Source organism: Lemur catta, chromosome 1 (assembly GCF_020740605.2).
Source record: "Lemur catta isolate mLemCat1 chromosome 1, mLemCat1.pri, whole genome shotgun sequence".
In the NCBI taxonomy this organism is placed as follows: Eukaryota; Metazoa; Chordata; class Mammalia; order Primates; family Lemuridae; genus Lemur; species Lemur catta.
The window spans coordinates 105,313,474-105,331,876 of record NC_059128.1 but is presented as its reverse complement, the minus strand read 5'-3'; the positions used below and the strand labels follow the sequence as shown (position 1 = coordinate 105,331,876).

The following is an 18,403-nucleotide window of genomic DNA, read 5'->3' as shown; positions in this document are numbered from 1 at the left end:
TATAAGAAATAACCGTGATACGACATCACTTTGGTTCTCCTGGAGAGAGTTGGAACCCATTATATTAAGTGAATTATCCAAAGAATGGAAAAACAAGCATCACATGTACTCACCAGAAAATTGGTTTCCCTGATTATCACCTAAATGCACATCGAGGAAGGATACCAATTGGATATCAGACTGAGACGGGGGGTGGGGGAAGGGGATGGGTGTATGCCTACATGATGAGTGCGTTGCACACCATCTGGGGAATGGTCATGCTTGAAGGTGCTGACTCGGGGAGGTGGAGGGGGAAGGGATGGAGGTATGACTACATGGTGAGTGCCAGGCGCACTGCCTGGAGAATGGACACGCTTGAGGCTCTGACTCAGGGGGATGGGCGGGACATGGACAATGTATATAACCTGAGCTTTTGTACCCCCATAAAGAGCTGAAATAAAAAAAAAAAAAACTACCATAGGGTTCAGCAATCCCACTTCTGGGGACATACGCAAAGGGAATGAAATCAGTACCCCCAAGATATATCATACCCCTATGTTTGTTGCAGCCTCAGCCACAAACAGCCAAGAAATGGAAACAACCAAAGTGTTCATCAATGCATGAATGAAGAAAATGTAAACAATCCCTCCACTGGGCATCTACCCAAAGGAAAAATAGACATTCTGTAATAAAGACACCTGCACTTGAATGTTTATAGCAGCACAATTCACAATTGCAAAGATGTGGAAATAGCCCAAGTGCCCATCAATACATGAGTGGATTCCTAAAATGTGGTATATGTATACCATGGAGTTCTACTCAGCCACAAAAAACAATGGTGTTCTAGCACCTCTTATATTATCCTGGATGGAGCTGGAGTCCATTCTACTAAGTGATGTATCACGAGAATGGAAAAACAAGCACCACACGTACTCGCCATCAAATTGATACTAACTGATCAACACTTAAGTGCCCATATGGAAGGAATATTCATTGGGTGTTGGGCAGCTGGGAGGGGGAGGAGGGGATGGGTATATTCACATCTAATGGGTGCAGTGAGCACTGTCTGGGGGATAGACATGCTTGCAGCTCCAACTCAGGCGGGGCAGAGGCAATATATGTAACCTAAACATTTGTACCCCTGTAATATGCTGAAATAAAAAAAAAGAATGTAAAAAAAAAAAAAGACTTAAATGTAAGACTCAAAACTACAAAATTTCTAGAAGAAAGCATAGAAGAAATACTTCATGATATTGGTCTAAACAAGAATTTTTTTTGGATGAGAACTCAAAAACACAGGTAACAAAAGAAAACAATAGACAAATGGTATTACATAAAACTAAAAAGCTTCTACACAACAACAACAAAAAACAAGAGAGTGAAGTGATGACCTACACAACAAAAGAAAACATTTACAAACTATGCATCTGACAAGGTGCTAATATCCAGGATATATAAGGAACTCAACAGCAAAAAACCCAATCTGATTTAAAAATGGGAAAAGATCTGAATTTCTTAAAAGATGACATACAAATGTTCAACATCACTAATCATCAGGGAAATGCAAATCAAAACTATAATGAGATACTGCCTTACTCCAATTAGAATGGCTATTATCAAAAAGAAAAAAAATAACAAATGGTGGCACAGATGTAGAGACATGGTCACTCTTATACACTGTTGGTGGGAATGTAAATTAGTACAGACTTGATGGAAATCAGTATGAAGATTCCTCAAAAATTAAAATATAACTACCACATCATCCAGGAATTCCACTACTGGGTATTTATCCAAAGGAAATGAAATCAGTATGTTGAAGAGATACCTGCACTCCCATGGTTACTGTAGCACTATTCACAATGGCCAAAATATGGAATCAACCTAAGTATCCACCAACAGATGGAGGGGTAAAGAAAATGAGGTATATTCCATACACAATGGAATGCTATTCAGCCATAAAAAAGAATGAAATCCTGCTATGTGTAACAAAATGGATAAACCTGGCAAACATTATGTTAAGTGAAATAAGCTAGGCATAGAAAGACAAATATCGCATGATCTCACACATTTGTGGAAACTAAAAAAGATGATCTCACGGATGTACAGAGTAGAATAGTGGTTAATCAAAAGCTGGGGAGGGCTGGGGAGAGAAGGAGAGATTAGACAATGGGTACAAAATTACAGTTAGGTAGAAGGAATAACTTCTGGTGTTTTATTGCACAGTAAGGTGACTATAGTTTATAATATTCTATATTTCAAAATTACTAGAAGAGAGGAATGTTCTTATCACAAAGAAATGGCAAATGTTGGCGATGACAGACACGCTAAATACCTGTACAACATATACATGTATCAAAACATCACACTGTACCCCATAAATATGTACAAGTATTATATATGTCAATTAAAAATAGACTAAAACCTTAAAAAAAGAATGACATTAAACGTTTTCTTTTGTACATTTCTAATCATTGGCCACTGGTGTCTAGGAACAAACACAATTTATTTCAATGAACAGATCCTGTAACTAGGAATTTTGTTTTGTTCTCTTTTTGGTTTTAAGAACTTATGAATTGTCTTGAATTTTCCATATAGACAAGCACATTATCAGCAAATATAATCAACTTCCTTTCTTATCTTTCATTCAAGCATGTTGTTCAAAAATACTTAGCAAACATACCTAATAGATATCAACCAATCAGGATGAAGCACTGGCTTTAAATGATTCACATATATAGTGACTTTCTATAATTTTATGTAGCCTCAGCATCCATCCTGAATACAGGTTTAACTTTCTCATACGAGAAGCAGGCCTTAATCACTGTTGACTCAGTTTCCAGTTGTCCATTTCTTCCCAGGTTGTTAATGTGATTGATCAAGATATCTGCCTTATACAACTGCCTTCTGGTGACCACCTTCCTAATAGGACAGCTAGATAACCTACTTGATTCACCTCACTGACCCCCACATCCTTCATGGACTGCACAGATATGCCACAGTGACCATCCCTCAGTCACAGCATGACTCCACGGAACTTGTACCTGCTTGTTGTAAACCCACCAATAAGTACTCCCTGTGGGATACCTGCTTGGGTAATGCCCTGGACCCAGTAAAGGCTTTGGCCCTAGTCTAGACACAGTGGCCCACACCTATTATTCTAGCACTCTGGGAGGCCAAGGCAGGAGGATCACTTGAGCTCAGGAGTTTGAGACCAGCTTGAGCAAGAGTGAGACCCCATCTCTACTAAAAATACAAAAACTTAGCCGGGCGCAGTGGCACATGCCTGCAGTCCCAGCTACTGCGGAGGCTGAGGCAGGAGTCTGTAGCTCCTGTGAGCTAGGCTGATGCCACTGCATTCTAGCCTGGACAACAGAGCAAGACTGTCTCAAAAACAAAACAAAACAAAACAAACAAAAATGGCTTTGGCCCACAGGTCCTTCTCTCTCTCTTTCCCCCAGCCCCTCAACTTCTAGTTGAGCATGCATGTCATGGATGGCTCCACCCTTTCGCATTGGCCCGGTGAGGTGCGCTGCTCTCTTTTCTCTGGGATCTGTAAGTAATACACTGCTTCTATTATTTCATGCGTTTTGTTGTGTTGCCTCCTCTACATCCCACCTGACTGACACACCCAAACCTAAATCTCCCAGGCAGGGCTCTCCTACGGTGTGGTTATCTTGGAAGGAATAAGCTAGACACAGGTTAGACAAGTGCCACAAGAGCATCTGCCACTATAAACAAGTTTCTTGTGAAAGGGACATCTGGTCATGGGTTGAACACTTAGACATTAGGCTTACCACTAGGTTTTAGAAGTATGCTGTGAAAGATACACTACAAACATTCCTGATCACCCTCCCTGAAGTCCTGTCAGGGCAGGGCTAGAGTTTACACTCTCCAGAGAGACTGCAAGACCAAATTAAGGAAAATACAACAACATAGCCGCCCTGGTACGTGCCAGCCAATTATTTTTCTTATTATATTGAGCTGGCCAGGACCTCCAGGATGTGCATCAATGTTTCATTATTAAATATAATGTTTTTGGTGACCACTCTTTACTAGATTCTTCTTAAAATTAAATCTTCAAAATTGTTAAAAATTAGGAATATTATAATTTATGCCTTTTCTGTCTCTGTTGATCATATAGTTTTTCTCCTTAATTTTTAAAAATAATTTATATTAATTTATTTTTAGATATTAGTTTTTCTCCTTAATTTTTAAAAATAATTTATATTAATTTATTTTTAGATATTTTATCATCTTTTCATTCCTGTGATAATACTACTTCATCATGTTGTTACTAACTTTTAATTAATTATAACAACTCAATGAGTTATATATGTAATACTATCCTGTTTCTCAAACGAGGAAACTGAAACTTACAAAGGTTACTAACCTGGCTAAACTCAACCCAGAGCTACCGCATGGCTGATCTAGAATTTGAATTCTGATCTGTAACTACAAAGCCTGTGTTTTTAACAGCAGCATTATGTTGTATCAACATCTGCTGGCTGCCTATTGTTTACTAGGAGTTTAACATGTAATATTTAATTTAATAGTCACACAATTCTTTGGGATGTATTATATCAACATTTTACATTTTACTGATAAGGAAATTGAAGCCCAGAGAGATTCATTAACTTGTCCAGGGTCACACAACAATGAAATAGCAGTTTTAGATCCATGCTTTCAACATTGTTCTTATCTGCTTTCTTAACTACCTTCTCAATGATGGTCCAAATTCAACTCATGTCACAATTTTCAACAATCCTGTTTCTTCCTAGTTTCTGGTAATGGAATAGAGGACAAGCTAGATGATTTAATTTATTCTAAGCTACAGTTTCTCCAACTGTCCTTTTAAAAATCTGTAATGCCAAACAAAACTGAATTTCCAGAGATTGAAGGGGGCGAAGTTATATACTTAGCAATACAAAGAAACATCTTTAATGTTTGATGAATATTTTATTTTAAAAATACAAAACATTTGCATTCTTTTCCATATGATCTATGTCTATTTTAACCAGAAAATAATGTTTTATAGTATATATTATTGAGGAGGAAAGAGCTTTCTACTTGCTTTAGTTAATACATGAAGTATTTGCCATGGAGTCTACTAATTTAAAAGAGCTGAGCTGAACTGAAGATAGCTAGCATCAAGTTCCGTACAGCCAATTTCTCGTTTTTTAGTGTCACTATTTCCGAGAACCCAGACTTATATAAATGTGGTTAAAAACAGTAAGTGTTTACCCATTGCACGAGGCAATTAATCACTAAGGTGAGTCCAAGAGCAAAATACAACTAGAGAGGTAGCATGATGGAATATTGTCAGGCTGCTATGGGCAGAAACTTCAATAAGCACATCTCCCTACTGAGAAATGAAGCCACTTAATGTCACACGTGGGGCTAAAAATGTCTCTTATATAGTATTATTTGATTATTTTAAATTAAAATTAAATAATTCATTGTCCTACTTCTGGCTCTCAATCATTTTCATGACACTACTTGCCTAATGTGATTATCGATGCCTTGTTAAAAATCTTCAAAAATTATTTTACCACAAGTATTTTATAAATTACTTTCTTCAATAGATATTTAAAAATTTTTTTTGCACAGGTATGGACAAAAAAATTAGTGGTATAAAAAATTCTCTAATTTTGTTTCCTTAAAATGTTTTAATAAAACTGATACTTGAGTGAAGTGTGATATTTTATCAAATCGCTTTGAGTAACCTCCCTCAGCATTGTCTTAGGGAAGGCTGGTTAATCAGTGTGTAGGCACTTACCTAGCTAGACGAGTAGTGAACATGATTTTCATATGTCATGTCTAGATTTTCTAAGCATGCCATAATCTCTCTGCTGCTAGGAAGAAATAAACAAATATCCACACACAAAAAATGAGTGTGGCTGAAATTTAGTTAGTAAGTCAACTCTCGTTTAATGGTCTACAGTTCTAGTTAATGAGGATTCCTTCCTGAATGAGGGCCCACCTGTACCAGGCTGAGTTGGTAAAGACGGACCACATTCTCTTTTCAACTAAATCCTCTATGTGTGTGATACTTTGTAAGTATGACATACATTGTTTTCTAATACTAGCAACATGGCTTCATATGAAACAGCTTGATCCTCAGTTACACTAATGGCTAACTTAATAGGAACAGCCATTTCCTAAAACTGTGATGTTATAGACTTTAATATTCTTTCATCTTGTTATGTATTTTATTTTGAAAACACGATTTAAAATGACACTAGTAGGACTTTCTCATTCAAAAATGACCAATAAGGAAATCCAGATAGGCTTCCTGCTGAAACAACTATAATAAAAAAGCTGAATAAAAATATCTTTCTAATATTCCTTAAAAGAATTAAAGCCATTAGATAGAGAAGAATTGCAAGTCAAAAATCCAGGAGAAAGTGAAAAACCAGAGACAGACACACAGCCTTTAAAGCTGCTTTTGCTGATCCATGAGAAACATTTATAAAAATGATTCAAGGTAAACCATTCCCACCAAGACTCTGAAAGTTTCACGCTCATGTTAAGCATGAAATGGAAGTAAATGAGCCAATCTACATATTTGCAGCCTGTATTCAGAACACCTGAGTTCTAGGGAATCCTAGGCCTTGAACTTGGATTAAGATGGTTCCAGATATAGCAGCAATCTTAGTAACTACCAAAAGTGAAAGAAAATATTTCCAAAAGAAGGTAAAATCATACTAAGTCTCAAATTATTCCTAAAAATTGTTCAAATACAGTAATCACAAAATAATTCTCATTAAATTTTAAAAGACTAAAATCATACAAAGTATTTTCTTTGACCACATTGAATAAAATTAGAAATTAATAACACAAGGAAATCTGGAAAATTCATAAATACATGGAAGTAAAACAACACACTCTTAAACAACCCATGGGTCAAAGAAATCAAAAGCAAAATTAGAAAATACTTTGAAATTAAAGAAAATGAAAGCACAATATAACAAAACTTATGAGATGCAGCAAAAGCAGTGCTCAGAGGGAAACTTATGCCTATAAAAACCTGCATTAAAAAGAGGAAGACCTCAAATCAATAACTTAATTTTACACCTTAAGGAATTAGAAAAAGAAGAGCAAACTAAACCTAAAGCTAGCAAAAGAAGGAAATAATACTAGAGATAGACAAAATAGAGAATAGAAAACAATACAGAAAATCAATGAAACAAAAAGTTCTTTCAAGGATCAACAAAATTAACAAAGCTTTAGGTAGAATGACTAAGGAAAAAGGAGAAGATTCAAATTGCTAATATCAGAAATGAAAGTAGGGATATTCCTACTAATCTTACAGAAATTAAAAGGATTATATGATCAAGTATATACCAACAAATTAAACAAACTAGATGAAATGAACAAATTCCTAGAAACATGCAAGCTACTAAAATTGACTTAAGAAGAAATAGAAAACCTGAATAGATTTATAACAAGAGATTGAATCAGTAATCAAAACCCTCGCAACAAATAAAATCCCAGGTCTAGATGGTTTTCACAGGTGAATTCTACTAAGTATTTAAAGAATAATAAACACAAAACCTTCTCAAACTCTTGCAAAAAACAGAAGAAGAGGGAATACTTCCTAACTCATTTTATAAGGCCAGTATTATCCTGATACTAAAGTGAGACAAGAAAATTAAAGACCAGTATCCCTTATGAGTATAGATACAGTATCTCAATAAACACAATAATTACCGTGAAGTAAAAAAAAATTAACAGGTGATATGGTTTGGATGTTTGGCCCCTCCAAATCACATATTGAAATTTGATCCCCCGTGTTGAATGTGGGGCCTGGTGGGAGGTGTTTGGGTCATGGGGGCAGATACCTCATGAATGGCTTGGTGCCCTCCTGTGATAAAGAGTGAGTTCTCACTTTATTAGTTCATGTGAGAGCTGGTTGTTTAAAGGAGCCTGGCACCAGCTCCTCTTTCTCTCTTTGCTCCCCCTCTCCCCATGTAACATATCTGCTCCCCCTTTGTCTTCCACCTTGACTGGAAAGCTCCCTGAAACCCCCACCAGAAACAGATGCTGGCCAATGCTTCTTTAACAGCTTGCAGAACTGTGAGCCAAATAAACCTCTTTCCTTTAGAATTACCCAGCCTCGGGCATTTCTTTATAGTAGCACTAAACAGACTAACACAACAGGTTAAAAAGAAAACAAGATACCATAAGAGAGAACTTGTAAAAATAAAAGACAGTGTAAACACATACTCAAAGACATGTGATATTGGAATTACCAGACACAGATAAAGTAATTGTATTTTCTGTGTACAAATAAATAAAAGATAAGCTTGAAAATACTGTAAAGAACAAGAAATTATAAAACAGGCTATAGCACTGCAGTCCCCAATCCCCGGGCCGCAGACCAGTACTGGTCTGTGGCCTGTTAGGAACCAGGCCACACAGCAGGAGGTGAGCAGCAGGCAAATGAAGCTTCATCTGTATTTACAGCCGCTCCTTATCACTGGCATCACCGCCTGAGCTCTGTTGCCTGTCAGATCAACAGTAACATTAGATTCTCATAGGAGCATGAATCCTACTGTAAACCGCACATGCGAGGGATCTAGGTTGCATGCTCCTTATGAGAATCTAATGCCTGATGATCTGAGGTGGAACTGAGGTGGTGATGGAGTGGCTGCAAATACAGATTATCATTAGCAGAGATTTGATTGCACAATAAAGGTAATGTGCTTGAATCATCCCAAAACCATCCCCCCAACCCTGTCTGTGGAAAAACTGTCTTCCATTAAACCGGTCCCTGGTGCCAAAAAGGTTGGGGACCACTGCTATAGCAGACTAAAAAAAGAACAAACAGCCTTTCTAGACATGGAAAATTAAGAATTAAAAAAAATTAAATGGATTGTTTTAAGAGTATATTAGGGACAACTGGAGAGAATAAACTAGAGGTGGTTAGGACTTAGTATAAAGTTATAACACTTAGAAAATAAAAAGTGTGTAAGTATAGGCTAAAGGAAATGAAAACAGTACAAATGGAAAGAAAAGAGAAACTAGGACAAACCTATGTTTTACAAACCTTTGATTTATGATAGAGGAGACACTGGAAAACAGTGAGGAAAACTGGTCTTTTCAATAAATGATGTTCAAAAAAAATTAAACCTCTAGATGGGGAAAAAGAAGAAATGAAATCTCTGCCTCACATTAAAAAGAAAAATTAATTCCAGATGGACAATAGACTAAAAGTAAAGAAAAACCATAAAACCTGAAGAATATAGGAAAAGATCTTCTTGACATTGAGGAGGTACAATATTTTAAAAGAAGAACAAAAACTATCAACCATAAAGGACAAGATTGATAAATATGACATGCTAAAATTAAGAACTTCTGTTCATCAAAAGAACCAGAGAGTAAAAAGCTAAAAAATAGGAGATATTTTTTTTTTTTTTGAGACAGAGTCTCGCTCTGTTGCTCGGGCTAGAGTGCAGTGGCATCATCATAGCTCACAGCAACCTCAAACTCCTGGGCTCAAGCCATTCTCCTGCCTCAGCCTCCCAACTAGCTGGGGCTACAGGTGCATGCCAGCACACCCAGTTAATTTTTCTATTTTTTGTAGAGATAGGGTATTGCTACACTTCCCAGGCTGGTCTTGAACTACTGACCTCAAGGGGTCCTCCCATCTGGGCCTCTCAAAGTGCTAGGATTACAGGTGTGAGCCACTGTGCCTGGCCGAGGAGTAGATATTTTTAATACATCTGAACAATCTAGAACTGGTATCCAGAATGTAAAGAGAATTCCTACAAATCAGTAGAAAACTGTGCAAAAGATTTGAACAGGCATGTCACAAAAGAAGAAATTCAAATGGCCAGTAAATATGAAAAGATGCCCAAATCTATCTGCTAATAGAGAAATGCACATTAAAACTACAGCAAGATATCTCTACATACCCACAAGATTAGCAAAAACTAAAAAGTCTCATAATATCATGTTCTGGAAAGGAAGGAAGCAACAGGAGCTTTACTGCTGACAGGAATGCAAATTAGTACAATTTCTTTGGAAAACTATTTAACAAATTTTCCTCTCCCCATCACTTCCTTTCTTTTCATTGTTTCTTTTAAAAAAATAAAAACCATATACAAATTAAATGTCTGTCAGATTCTTGAGATAACAATTAACTCCATTTTTCCTTATACTAGTCTCCTAAGGCAAGCTAGCTGAAGGTCTGAGAAACATTTTTATTTAACTGTGGGCTAAATGATATACCTGTCCCCTTCTGACAAAGCATAGGTGTCTCGTACAAGCTATATTAGGTTATTTATCAGCTGCTATAAGGAAACAACCACATAAGCTGAGAACATAGCGAGGGGATCAAAAGAAGAGATTCCTAGTATTGAATGCTTTCCAGTTCCTCTCAGCTGAAGAATTCCAGCTGAAAATAAGGGAAGCAAAACCAAACAAAAACAAAACCATGGGGTTTGGAGGATAAGCAGTGCCTAGCAGGACCTGAACACAATTTTCTGAATAAAATTAGGTTGAAAAAGCTATTAAGGATTAGTGATTTATTCTCTCTCAGCCTAGGTATGTGTTAAATAGCTACAACAGTTGGCAAAAGAGGAAAAAAGGCTGGAAGGAGTTTCTATTTTTCTACCTTCCGTAGGTATCTTGGTGGAATTTTACAAGATGAATTTTGAAAACATCAAAGCATGGTGGGGTTTGCTATGGGTATTACAAAGTAAACTGTAATTTGACAACTCTCAATCAGCTCAAATCATGAATGCTGCCAGCAATGTGGTTTGCTTATTCAGGTTCAAGAGAGTCACAGCTGAATCTCTATTTAAATTTGGCAGGATTCTATAAAGACAGGAAAGGCAACTGGACAAACTCCATGTCCAATCCATCTGCTTAAACTGTTTACTTATATTAACAGCATACAAATGTCTCATGTTACTGATAAACCACAGAAAGCTTCTGGGATGCTGTTACTATCCAAACTTAAATGTAATGTTCATCATCACAGGGTAATGAGAAAAGTCAATGCAAATACAAATCACGCGCTCACTTGGACCAAATTTAACACAATGGTCAGAATAAGGAAAATGCCTTTGCACATCCAAGAATGTATTAGAAACTCTTATTTGAAATAATTAAACATTTCTGCAACAACAGGATCTTTTGCTTGGAAAAATTTATTTTACCTTGATTTTTTAAAAGTAATTTTATTATGAAACATAAATATACAGAAAATTCAGAAAAATTGGAAAATGTGTAAGTACAATTTAAAGAATAATTATATATATAATTTGAATATTGTGTAACCACTATCCAGTCAAGAAAAAGAGTAGAAGCAGTCAAGAAGCCAGCTAGGTGACTCTTCCTGATCACCCATCCCGCCCCCCTCTCTGAGTAATCACTACCCTAATTTTTGAGAGAAAAACTTTCTGTATTTTCTTTAGTTTTATCACCTATGTTTACATTTCAAAACAATATAGGTACTTTTTTCTTTTCTTGAACTTTATGTAAGTGGAATTGTAATAGTATATATATATTTTTTGGTGATTTGTTTCTCTCACTAAGCACTGTTTGTGAGATCCACCCATGTTGTTACCCACAGCTGTGGTTCATTCATTTTCACTGTTAAATAATATTCCATTATATGAGCATACCACAATTTGTATATCCAGCTGTTGATGGATACTTGGGCTATTTTCCATATTTGGTGATTATAAATGTATACAAATGTTGCTACTGAACATCTGTATGCATGTCTCTTGGTGCATATATGCATTGTTTTCTATAGGGTATATACCTAGAAGTGAAACATGATATGCGTGTCTGCAACTTTAGTTGATAATAGCAGTTTTCTACGTGGTAGAACCAACTCATGTTATTACAGTATATGGGCATTCCTATGGCTCTAGATCTTTGCCAATATTTGCTGTTTTCAGTCTTTTTAATTTTTGTCATTTTGATAGCTGAATCACACTGTCACAAGTTTTTAATCTGAATTATCCTGATTATTAAAGAGGTTGAATTATCCTGGTTATTAAAGAGGTATTATTAAATACCTTCACATTTATTTATTAGCTATTTGGATTTCTTTTTTGGAAGGCCTATCTCTTGACCATTTTTCTACTGAGTTTGTGTTTTTCCCTCACTAATTTGAAGAAATTTCTTACATACTCTGGATGCCACTTCTTTGTTGATTATACATATAAAAATATTCTCCCCTTTGTTGCTTGTCTGTTTACTCTTTTCCTGGTGTCTTCTGATGAACAAAAGTTCCTATTTTTAATGTAGCCAAATTTATCAACTTTCCCTTTATTGCTAATGTCTTTTATGTCCTTTTCTCATTCAGGCAAAACCCCAAGGTCAAGAAGAGAATAGTCTATATTATCTCTTAAAATTTTAGTTTTTCTTTTGATATTTAGTCTCATCTGAAATTAATTTTTTATGATGTGAAATAGAGGTCAAGTTTCATTTTTTAAAAACAAGGATATTCAATACTTATAGCATCATTTGCTAAATAAAATATACTTTCCCATAATGCTTTGTGGTGCCTCCTTTTCTCACATATGCATAAATAGTGCCTCATATGTCATGGATCAAGCCTATATCTAGACATAAATATAGATAGATATAGATACAGATATATCTACAGATATAGATGAATGGGGCTGTTTATAAATTCAATTACGTTCCACTATTTTCTTTCTCCATCTTTGTTCCAACTGCACATTATCTTAATTACTATGGCTTTATTAAAAGTTTTGATACCTGGTAGAGCAAATCCTCCCATATTACTCTTTTTCTACAGTGTTTTAGCCATTATTCTTTGAAATTCCATGAAATTCCATATTTTAATTTTAGAAACTTCATTTCAACTTCCACAAAATACAGTGTTAGAATTTTAATTGGGATTTCACTGACTCTACAAATAAGTTTGGAGAGAAAAGAAAAATATACTTTAGTGAGTATTCCAGTCCATAAACATGATAGATTTATTCCTAGATATTTAATAATTTGCTATTATAAATATAATTGATTTCATATGGTGTCGTTTTATCAAGTCGCCTTGTTAAACTTACTTATTAGTTCTAATATTTATTGGTAAATTATTTTGAGTTTTCTACATTAATTTAAATCATTTGCTAATAATGACTATTTCACTTTTTCTCTCAAAATCTTATTGCTTTTATTTATTTTTTACCACTAGTTAGAATCTCAATTTTAAGCAGAAGTATGACAACAGGCATTCTCCTTTTGTTCCCAATTCCAAAGGGAAAGTTTTCAACATTTCACCAGTAAGTATGATTTTGCAATACTTTTTCTTTTTTGTGGGTTCAATTTGTCAGATTAAGGAAATTTCATTCTATTCCTGGTTTACAATGAATCTTTATCATTAATTAATGCTAAACTTACCAAATGCTTTTGCTGTACCTTTTAGATGATCACATTTTTTCTTTTATTCAGATATGACAGACATGACTCTTTAATGTTAAACCAAATTTGAATATCTTGGATAAGTCCAACTTTGTCAAGATATATTAATCTTATTACATATTGCAGGATTTAGTTTGCTAAAATTTTGTTTAGGGATTCTGAATCCAAGTTCATAAATGAGACTGGCTTATAATTTGATTTTCTTTAGTTCCACTATGATGTTTGTAGATGTATATATTTTTTTATTTACACTGCTTGGGCTTCATTGGATTTCTTAAATTTGTGGACTGATTTACAAGTTTTGAAAACTTCTACGTGATAATCACTTCAAATACCATTTCTGTCCCATTCTCTTCTCTCCTCTGGGCTCTCTAATTACACATAAGTTAGACATTTTCACTACATGTTATATACCTTTTACATTCCTTTCTGTATTTTCAATATCTTTTTCTCTCTATGCTCCATCTGGATTCTTTCTTATGACGTATCTTCCAGTACACTGATTCTCTTTTTTTCTTTCAAAAATATTAATGGGGTACAAATGTTTTTGTTACATGGATACCTTGTATAATGTTTAAGTCAGGGCTTTTGGCATGTCTGTCGCCAGAATAGTATTCATTGTACCCAACAGGTACGTTTTTATCCCATGCCTCCCCTTCTACCCTTCCCCCTTCTTGGTTTCTAATGTCCTGTGTGTCTCTCTGGTGATTCTCTCTTTAGCTGGTTTATTCTGCTGTTTCCTCATCTATAGTTTTCTTAATTTTGATTATTAAAATATTCAGTTCTCAAATTTCTATTTTCTCTCAAATGTGCTACATGCCTTTTAAAAAATAATACTTATACCCTTGAACATGGGAAGCGTACTTCTGGAGCCTCTGTAGGTCTGTTTTTACTCATGTAGTCTTGCCCTTTGTATGCCTAATTACCTTACTGTGGCAAACATTGCATTTGAAAATTATTTTGTTGAAATACTTTGAGACTTCGGTTGCTATTGTCTTTTTCCAGAGTAAATTTTCTATTTGCTTTTGTTAGGCACCTAGAGTACTAGCAATTCAAGAACATTTTAATCTTTTTACAGTGACTTAGATTTTCCCAGCTACCCAGATGATTTGACTCTGAGTTGCTATCTGTGCAATGACTGGTGTACTTCCTGTAACCCTCTCTCCTTGTACAGTCCTTAAAGATTTCAAACCAAAATATGAGTTTCTTTTGCCATAGCCCCTGTGGTTGATAGTCCTAGAGGGAAATATTTTTGCTCACCAGTTCTCCAACAATGTCAAAAGTACTGCTTTGCTTCTCATCTACCTCTTTTGTATCATCAATGGTATTCAGACCAAAATGACAAATTCCTAGATCTTGGCTCAGTAATTATTCACTACTTTGCTAACAATTCCGTTCCAGTTTTATGTTTCAAGTTTTGCTGTCAACAGTGGGAGGACAGGTCTGAGGTACCTCCTCATCTCTACTCCTAAGTCCATTCCTGTAGATATTTTCAAGCTTGCCTTTTACTTTTAAAGAAAGCAAGCATAGTTTTATAATCTGTGACTAGTAATTACAAAGCCTTGCAGTTTTAGTTTCTGCTTGTTCTTATTCACCATGACTTATTTACTTTTGTGCTTTTTTTTTTTTTTTTTTTGACTATGGCTACATGTCCTTGTGAAATTATTTAACAGAAATCATCTGAGGCCTTAGGATGAAGGTGGTTTTTTCCAATGAGTATTTGCATTCCCTTATGCCAGGTTCCTAAGGACACCACTAATCAACCTGAGACCATTGTAAACTCAATTCATCATTTGAAATAATACAGATGATGTGAATTTGAGCTGTAAATCTATGCCAGGGCTGGATTCCACCGTGCCAAGATTCTTTCTTCATAGTTCTGGGGGTGGGATGAGAGGGTTCATGGTTATGTGAGGGAATAGGATGTTGTGGTCTTATCTTTATGGAAGGGAAATCAGGAAAATCTCCTATTAGACCTCATACCCTAGGCATCCCTTAGGATTTTACTTTTGTCCCTTTACTCCATGAACCTTGCAAATCGTAACACACGTTTGCCAGTCTGGCAAATACTTTTGGGAAAATTCAGTTATAAGTACAACTTCCTAAATTCTGGCTTTTTTTCCTTTGGCCTGGTAATTGTATAATTTCTTCTTAGCTCTTGGAGGCTTTTAAGAAAATTACTTTCCTCACCCCACCCCCAGCATTTTCAGATGTTTTTGTTGGGAGAGTTGGTGCAAGTACTCTAGGTCAAGACATGTCTGTAAACAGAAGTGGCTAAAGATTTTATAAAGCATAACATATGCAACGAAGCTTACAAACTTTTTATTTCTGAATGGAATCAGAGAACCTAAAAAGCCGGAAGGTACCCAAGATACACGGTAAGTACAAAACCTAGGTCTCCTCAGTTTCCTGATGTCTTCCATTACAAGAGCATTTCTGTACGGCATAACTGTAACCTGTTAGCTCTAAAGTAGTTCTCAGAACTTTAGAAAAATTATCTAAGGAAAAATTGCGTCAAAGCAATAAGAAAAAGCATCAGTGTTTTAAGGTCTAAATTATGTTAATAAAGACCTCAAGACTCATCTGTCACCATTCCTCCGTGAGTGCTTGCCCAAGTTCCACTAGTCCCACCCTTGTCACTTCTAGGCTGTCTTCAAATCCTTCACTGGGTACTTGGCTTTGGCTCTAATGATTTTGTTACTCCAGGCAGTTTTCCAAACAAAAAGCAATGGTTATTTGTAATTCCTAGACTGAAATCATAAATATCATCAGCTGAATTACACTGAAATGTCAGTATGACTCTATAGAAGTCTTCATAAAATGAGTGTGTTTTGGCTAGGTAAAAAGGATTTTAGTTATAAAAGTGGCAAAAAAGATCTTATTGTAGGTAAGTTTAAACTCTTAGGTGGTCCTGCAGTGTATACTCTGAGGACAGCTTTACAGCAAGGTTCCTGACACAGACCATTTAGACTGGGAGCCAGACAACATTTTTCTCCCTGAAATTATAAGGAATCAGTGGTAGTCCAGTAAATTGTCCCTTTGTGAATGAAATAACTTAACTTAGATTTTCATACTGAATACCCTTCTTATATAGATCATTCTACTTTTTCCTCAACAATTCTGTGATTACTTCAATCTAAAACAGTATTAATGACATATGGTGTGCATAGTGGTATCCTTAAGCAATTGCCTTTTAATTCAAAGTATAAGTGCCCTCTATACTTTATAAAAATAATCAGCATATACTAATTTTGATAAAGATTAGAGATCTTTTTCCAAGGCACGTCAAACCTCTAAATACTCCATCTGACAAATATCTGAAAACTACAAGTTTCTAAATCTCTGACACTTGAAAGGGATGTGTTATACAGGAGAACTGACTCCTTAGAACTCTGCCACGGTGACACACTGCATATGCGGCTCTTGATTCCTACAGAGGACTGTACTGTCTGATGCCAAAATGTAGCCGAGCACTACCTTGTAAAGCTGGCCATTCATCTGCCTGAGAACCTAGCCATTCTATGCGCGAGGCATATGTCCTAGACTACAGCAGTGATTCTCAAAATACGGTCCTTGGACCAGCAGAAAGGGCATCACTTGGGAACTTGCTGAAAATAAAAATTCTTGGGACCCACCCTAAACCTAATCAGAAATTCAGGGTGGGGCCCAGCAATCTGTGTTTAGGCGACTTAGACACAGACTAAAGTCTGAGACTCCCTGCTTTAAAGAAATTCTTGTTCATTTACTGTGATACAAGAAAGTTTGTGGATATGCTCACATACTCTCTCTTTCTGTCTCTCTCACCCCGCCCCCCACACACATACCCTGAAAAGTCCACTGTCAGGAAATGGATAAAAAAATTGTAATATGTTTAGTACTAATTATACAATAGAGAAAAGGAATGAAAAATAGCTCTATAAGGTTAAATAAAATTCACAACCATTATTTTGACTGAAAAAAATAGCAGAAGTCTATGGTATAATATTTTATAAAGGTCAAAAATAAGCAAAACTAAATAACTATTTAACAATACATTTATGTGATAAAGCAATAAAGCCTTTTTTAAAAAACAAAGAAATGATATACCTTTAATTCTGCAATGCATTCACCTCAGAGGGGGCAGGGATGGGGTAAGAAAGGATCTCCCTGAGAACCATAAATGCACTGGCAACAGTCTAACTCTTACATTGGGTGGTGAGTTCACAGCTGTTCATTGTATTTATACTACTTTTATTACCATATTCTTTTGAATAAATCAAATATTTTTACATAATAAATTTTAAAACCAGAAAACAAAAAACAAAAAATGCAGCTAATAAACAAAATGGCCATTACCTTAAATAGAAAATTAGAAACTACTGAATTGTTATAAATTATGTAAATTATAAGTTAATTCAGTTACAAAGAATTTTTAAAGACATGAGAAATATTTATGGTAGAATTAGCCAGAAAAAATAATACAAAAAATGTACAGTAAAAGGATTAGAAGAAATTACAATAAAATGTTAATAGTTGATTTTACAGGGAGTTTTATTTCTTGTTTATGTAAGATTTTTCTATTGTGAATAATAAATACTTTTAAAATCATTAAGGATTTTTAACTGTAATTGAGACATTTAATGGCTCTAAGTCATTAAAGAAAACTGCCACATCTCTTGGACAGCGAAATCGGTGTTTTGTAGAAATCTGGTTGTGATTTATAAGCTATTTAATTGAAAGTTTTAAATATTCTGCCATAAAATCATATATCTTTATTATTGTGATTCCTGATTAAAGAATTTCGTTTGTGTGGGGAAAAACATGACTGAGAAAACCATGACCTAAAGAGGACTTCAATTAAAAAAACTGAAAATAGTTTTCATTAAACAACTGAAAACAAAGGAACAAAAGTAAAAAAAAACATCCATCCATTGTTGACTGGCTTTTGAAAACAAAGAAAAGCATATACTGAAATTCTGGTTTATAGTCTTAGTTTTGTCATAGTGAGAAAGGGCCACAAAGATTAAGGTTCAAA

At 35.2% G+C, this 18,403-nt stretch overlaps 1 protein-coding gene across 6 annotated transcripts in view; it reads right to left on the bottom strand.

Annotated features, from left to right (window-relative positions):
• Positions 1-18,403, bottom strand: part of SCAPER (S-phase cyclin A associated protein in the ER) — a 439,517-nt gene that overhangs the window by 191,851 nt on the left and 229,263 nt on the right. The gene's annotated exons all lie outside the window — the stretch shown is intronic.